Below are 7646 nucleotides of genomic sequence, written 5' to 3'. Positions count from 1 at the left end.
AGCACCTTTATCATCTCCCAAAGCCTTTATTTTAAGCATCTCCAACTCCTGTTCCTTCAAAGCTCGTTCTTCCCTCAAACGTTCAATCTCAAACAATCTTTTCTTCTCAGCCTGTTCTTCCTCATATAAACGTTTCTTCTCGTCTGAGCCTCAAACCTACGCCTGTCTTCTTCTCGTCTCTGCATACGTTCCTCACGTTCCGTATATTCCTTCTCTTTCCTATCTACAAATTCTATGAGCTCTGTCCCTGACAGACTCATACGTTCGCCCATCTATACCCATTTTTCATAGTTCATCTTTAAGCTTTAGGCTGGAACAATGTCTGGAACAAGATTCAATGTAGCTCTTACCACCTGAAGTCACAGCGCCTTCTGGTACACCAACAAAACGTTAAAACCATTAGTCTCTGTACCTCCTTGGATATAGATCCCGGGCGAGCTCCCAAGTTGTCAGGATACGAGTTATATGACCCAGGGAAGTGCCTACGCCTTTAGTATCTTGAACAATGAATTGAGTCCAATCACTAAGGTGACTATGTCTTAGACTAGCTGACTAACGAAATAGAATGTCCTTTGTTAAAACGTACAGCTGATGAGACCAAATATTTCATATATAGAATTTTCCTCTGGCTACCTTGCCTAAATGATTCGTGTACCAATGATTCGTAAATGACTTCAATTATGAGCTAGATAATTTCAAGGATCAGGCAAATCACTATATATAAATGTTTCGAACTAACAATCTTCAATTAATAATGATTAGCTCAAACTCCTATAGGCTGGAGACTCTATACTTGACTGGTCTTTTTGTTGAAGTTCCCGTCAGACAATGTCTTTGAATCAACAACATACGAGTCCTATCGTATAGATGCTCGGCCTCTGTCCTCTTAATTGAAGTTGCAATTCTGTATAATTGCCCTGACTCCTGGATGCTCAGCGCCTATATGCTATCACATGTAGCATTCAACTACCATATAGGTATATCCCCGATGCCTTGGCTGTACTTCGCCAATAATGCTGAACCTCGTCTATAAGCTGGAATTCTCCTAATATCTCAGTAGATTACCAAACTCTGGGCCTCATTCTCAGCTTTCCGATGCTCAGCCTATATTTGCTATCGTCTATAGCATTCAACCACCCTTAAGGTAAAACTCCTATGCGCTGGCCCTATAGCTCGAAACCTTATTGAAATTCTGCAACTCTTCTTTAGTATATGAACCTCAAACGTCTTCTTTTTTTAATAATTTATCCGCCCTGACAGGGTAGTTGCAATAACCTCCTTCTCAAGGTACTGGGATAAATTATTAGTTGAATCCTCGATGTGTCTTCTGCATTCGCTGGATACTGAATGAATTCTCTGTCATCCATCTACCTATTTATATCTCAGCAAACGTGCTATTTTTAGAACTTTCTGATTGTCAAAATTTAAACATAGCGATTTACAACGAGTACTTGCTCTATCAAATATCTGGTTCCCTTTAACTTTTGTATATGACATAATGTGTGATGCTGGGATCCAGCTATTCACATAATAAACCAAAATCAGCCACAAATGACCCAAATTCTATTATTTACAGCAATTCAACAAAAATTATAGCAATGATAGCATGGAAAGGAAGTCAAGCACTATCTGTGCTTAATGTGTTTCGTTATCAATATATCAAACATACAAATTATTCTGACAATGTGTGTGGAATCTCTAATATGTTCGATTACTGTAGACAATGATCAAACATGTGTGAATGTACCAACAACGAAAAGTGTCATTGAAAAATGCAATGAAACACTGTATTATGCGCTGTGCTCTCTTGTGCAGATTCTGAAAATAGCACATGTACAACGAGAATGTTATATACGGGATTAACATACACTTTAGTTGAACAAATATGTAAAACACACTTTAACTTTACAGATGAGGATGAGCTGCAGCGAGCCTACCCAGATATAGCCGTGCAATATATTGCCTGCATATGTCACATTATTCACACAGTCAAGAAATCTGACAGTCACGTGAACTAGATGTAAGTTTATTGATCGTCTATAATTTAACGGACGAAACTGTCACGATAATTTTGATACACCAATAAGAAACTGAACACAGAATAAGTATCAATTTTCTTTCATAGGAAATTCAGTTCCCAATTTCAAAAGCAAATTCAATCGACCTTCGTTTTATCCACTCATGGTAGTGTTTAATGTCTATAGCTTTGTAATTGCACTTGGGTGTATGTCACGGAAATGCGCATGGGAACGTCCATCGGTTCGGTGAAAAGGTCTGACACTGTGTATGGATTCCAAAAGGAAGCATTCGTCTCCCATGGAAGACTTACTGGAATGCCGTGACGTCCTTTTAACAACGTTGCTTATGATATCGTATCTGTCACAAATATCGGCGACTGTTGAAATGGCACTTGTTCTTTTGATAATGTTTCTTTCTGTTTTGTTGGAATACATGTGTTTAATGTGATTTTTTGTTTTCTTAACTAAATAGTCCATTTGTCTGTCTGCGGGTATATGTCCATCAACATGACCGTTAGTATTAACGAATAGACCGTAATACTCTTCGTTAGCCGATTTTTCGGATATAATGCAAATTTGATGGACTAACAATCGTAATATCTCGTACGCATATTTTGACAAATTTCGATGGCTTTTAAATAAAAGCATAGTTTTCTTCAATATAGAAATATGGCACTGTCTCTCCTGCATCTTCGTGATATCGAGCAGATCTTTAAAATTCAATCCTAGTTCTAGAACGCGCCGTGCATAATTGAAAACTCAATCTGGCATTTTTACGTCGTCACATTTCCTTCTCACTAATAATTTTTTCCCGTTTAGAAGATCAATTTCCAACATATGCTCGTCAACTAAAAGAAGCAAGAACAATAATGTTAGTGTGATTATGTTATAATGTACATTGTATGTAGTACAAATGTGTTTAAATTTAGTCTTCAGTAAGTTTGCAAAAGGTTACACACGATTTTCTGAAGAAATGAGCCACACCGTGAGAATTGCGACCAGATCAGATTTCATACTATTCGCTAACGGTTTCTCAAATACCCATATGGTTTAAAGAGAACAGTATGGATCCTGACCAGAATGTGGATGTGCAGGCTGGTCTGGATTCATGATGGTCGCAATTCTCATGATTGCAAATGCACTTTGTTGGTTTTCACATCGGATGTGGCTTATTAACGTATTTATGATAAATACCATACACAACCAATTTTAAGCCTACTTAAAATTTTATGTAGCCATGTATCTATTGTGACAATGAAATTTTGAAATGTGTTAACAAAATGTTTACACAGAAAATAAAATAAAAGGTATACATACCCATTAATTCTTCGTCGTCGTGTTGCAGGACAAATTTGTCAATCATATCACCAACTGTAATAAAATACTCTTTTCTTCTGAGCTCTCAAACGGCGGTTGTACATGCCTTGTTGGGACGGACTGGGTGTCATCCATTCCAAAATATTCCATGAAGACTTCTGCGGTGTGAACATCTACTACTGAAACGAAGAAGTCTTTGTCTGCGTCGTAGTGTGTGTTAACATTCTCCGCCACGTTGGCCCGCGAAATGATATTCTGTAAGGCCCTTAAAGACCCAATATCTTGGCTACTATTTAAATCATAGAAAATGTTAAATACCATTTTCAGATAATTCATATGCAGATGGAACAATTCAAAAGTTATTGGAGACAGATGTCCAGATCTGTTTCTAGCACTGTCTTCGTGTCCCCTTAAACATTTGGCACCGGAAAACCTTTCACGGGTCAATTGGTCTCCGCCGATATGATTTTTTGTTTTATCAGTTGGTAATGAAGCGGTGACATGAGCGTCGCAAATAATTTCTTCATGGTAATCAAGTATTTCAACAACGTCTTGGTACTTCTGTTCGTTCTTGAATAAGACTGGCAAAAGCATGACTTTTGTCTTCTTTACCAGCGATTCCGGCACAGCAGTACTTATGCGAGAAGGTACTATGTCTTCAGATTGCTTGAAGAATGGTAGAAACTTGAATACCACTCGCGACATTAGAACAGTGTAGTCAATTTTATAAACTTCATTGTCTCCAGCTGACGGTACAAAATCTTGAACAGTTGAGTCCAAAACATATAATCTATGTTTTGCACTAAAATGGCTGACCCGAAAGCATGGAACATTTGTGCTCTATTGTTTTTCCTCTGATCATAGACGTCTGCTGTCAAATTAATATTGTCTCCTACCAAGCGAAATCGCGTTTGATTTTTTATGAGGTCAACGATCGCTTCATTGAAAGTCCCACCAATTTGTTCCAGGAAATATAAACTGCTTGTATATCCCATGCACACACCCTCTCTATGTAGTCGATCAAATACCTGAAACACATAAATTTCACACAGTATGACGACACAAACAGTCACACCTCTTATGTAGTCGATCAACCTGAAACACATAAATCAGAGATTGCACACACCCTCTCTATGTAGTCGATCAAATACCTGAAACACATAAATCAGAGATTGCACACACCCTCTCTATGTAGTCGATCAAATACCTGAAACACAGAAATCAGAGATTGCACACACCCTCTCTATGTAGTCGATCAAATACCTGAAACACAGAAATCAGAGAGATTCGACTACAGCTTAATCAGACAAACAATAATAGACAAACGATTATGTCATCAAGTCGTGTATAAATTATAGCGTAGTGAACTAGACAATTTATTTATTGGATTTAACGTCGCACCCACACAATTATAGGTCATATGGCGACTTTCCAGCTTTAATGGTGGAGGAAGACCCCAGGTGCCCCTCCGTGCATTATTTCATCACGAGCGGGCACCTGGGTAGAACCACCGACCTTCCGCAAGCCAGCTGGATGGCTTCCTACAAAAATAATAATATCAATAATAGTTGTTATGGTGATGATGATGATGATAATAATAATAATGATAGAATAATAATAATAATAGATCTAATAATAATAAGATAATAAAATAATAATAATAATGATAATAAATAATGAACCAGATCTAAATTATGTATATATATAGTGGACGCAACTTGACCCCGATGGTTGACCTTTGTATTATAATACATATTGAGGCACAACCTATTATTGAAAAGGAGTGTACGTAAAACACGAGCTGCATGAGAAAAAGGAAATATATATTTGTGTAGTTATAAGTTAATGTATTGAAAAGTTTTAACTGATCAAATGTAAGTATATATACTTTGATACTGACAACCCGCCCGCTTAGCTCAATAGGGAGAGCGTCGGTCTACGGATCGTGTGGCCGTGAGTTCGATCCTCGGGCGGGGCGTATGTTCTCCGTGACGATTTGATAAAAGGCATTGTGTCTGAAATCATTCGTCCTCCACCTTTGATTCATATGGGGAAGTTGGCAGTTACTTGCGGAGAACAGGTTTGTACTGGTACAGAATCCATGAACACTGGTTAGGTTAACTGCCCGCCGTTACATGACTGAAATACTGTTGAAAAACGGCGTTAAACCCAAAACAAACAAACAAACAAACAAACAAACTGAATTTTATACAAACTAATTCCATATAAATATACACGGCTATCCTAAGCACTCTTGATATCTACAATGAAATAATCGATATGAATAATCAGCCTAAGGTCAACCATCGCGGTCAAATTGCGACTACTATACGTACGTTACTTATCTTAAACGTCACAAATGTTATCTGTAAGTATAGCCGAATTCGTTCTCTAGACAAGACTTAATTCTTTGTACTGATTTTGCATAATAATTGCGTAAATGAGACAAACTTTTGGAGCAGCTGATTCCATCGCAGAGTTAAGCCTGTGATTTTCTGACTTGATCATCAGAGACAATATCAGATGGAATAAAATTGGAAAGTTGTTTTTGAATTCTTCAAGAATAGGTGACTAACTGAACATTTTATGTCTGCATGTGATTTCTCCATCAACACACTTTTTAACGTTTAACAATATACTTGTAAGACATAATAAGGAATTTCTTTTGCATATCCCAATTATGTGCTTTCATTATAAGTTTTCCAAGTAGAGTTTGATAAAAAGTCTCTACATTCATAAGTCGAAGTTCTTGGATAATCACTGTATCAAAAGTTTCTATCAGTAGTCTACATAATACATACCTTAGTGTAAATATTATTTATTGTAAATAAATGTTTTTATGGCTGTGAGACTAGGTTACTTTTTATATATGCGTTGGGCAGTATAATTTAGTGCAGTATAACCTAAGCTAGTCGAATCCGGATTAGGGACGACACTCAGTTTTTATTCAGTCTTACCAACGCCATTTTCTTAAACACTTTTTTTGCAAACCAAAAACATTTTGACTTACATCGTCATTAATTGGTTAGTTACAACATTGAAACCTATTACTTATGATTCTTCTACGTTTCTTCTTTCAATGGACAGTGATATTTAGTGTGTAGACAATTTCCTACGGTTGGTTTATGTTTGAAACTGCAATTTGTTTTCGACTTTTCGCTGTTTCGTTACGTAACAATACTAGACAAAGTGGAATAACAGCTTTTTTCAAGATGTTGGGACACTCCCATGAATTCAATATTTTATATATCGACGGATTATCGTTGGAATCCATCATTATCATGCAGTGACTATCATTCGTTTGAATTTATCAGTTTATTTATAGTTCTAATACAGTGACAGGATTTTTACTGCAGTGTTAATCATACATTCAGACAAGCTAGTTATACAGTACCGGGTTTTGTAATTTTTTCGTTAACGCCACACTTAAAACCAACAATGTGTTCATTGATTCTTGGAACTTCACATATCTTTGGTCTGCAGGGATATCTATTTCGGATATACGGGGCTGTCAACCCGGTATTGCAAAATGCAGGTTATGGCATTACACTAATAGCAGTACGAGTCTGCAGTGGGTTAGTTGTACCCAACATTTGATTTGCATGCATAATAGTTGCAGACAATATAATAATGGGTGTATTAAGTGCCATATTATTTTATAAGTTTGATGTTCATCTCTTTGCACTATTATGCAGTTATATAATAAAATAGTCATTTGTTATTAAAATGACATGTTTCAATTCATCTGGTCTTTTTTGTTTATGTAAATCAAACAGAGAAAAACTACCAACATGTATCGGCAGACATAAATATTATTTATTGTAACTAAATGTTTTTATGGCTGTGAGACTAGGTTATTTTTTATATATGCGTTGGGCAGTATAATTTAGTGTAACCTAAGCTAGTCGAATCCGGATTAGGGACGTCACTCAGTTTTTATTCAGTCTTACCTACGCCATTTTCTTAAACACGTTTTTTGCAAACCAGAAACATTTCGACATACACCCACCCTCCTCTCCCAATGTTATTAATGTATTTTTGAGATACTGTTTACAGTCCTCTTTGTACACTATAAGGCAATGATCCTCTATTTGTCACTTTGTTGGAACTTGTACCCAAACATTTGCAATACTGGGCCATTCCCGGTGTAATTTCATTGCAAATACACTTGTAAATAACAGTAGTGTCTACCTTTGCATGGATATACTTAAACCTATCGAAATCTGGTGATAAGTTCATTCTTGCTGTCCATATAGTGCTCAATGTTTATCTTCGATGCGCTTATTAACTATTGACTTCCATTTACCCTTA

At 36.6% G+C, this 7646-nt stretch overlaps 1 pseudogene; it reads right to left on the bottom strand.

The window, feature by feature from the left end:
* Positions 1-1765: 1765 nt before the first annotated feature.
* Positions 1766-4355, bottom strand: LOC128550673 (uncharacterized; annotated as a pseudogene).
* Between the last annotated feature and the right edge of the window lie 3291 nt (positions 4356-7646).

The sequence above is a fragment of the Mercenaria mercenaria genome, chromosome 18, assembly GCF_021730395.1.
Source record: "Mercenaria mercenaria strain notata chromosome 18, MADL_Memer_1, whole genome shotgun sequence".
Taxonomy (NCBI): Eukaryota; Metazoa; Mollusca; class Bivalvia; order Venerida; family Veneridae; genus Mercenaria; species Mercenaria mercenaria.
Note: the sequence above shows the minus strand (reverse complement) of the source record. Positions and strands in the feature narration are given on the sequence as shown.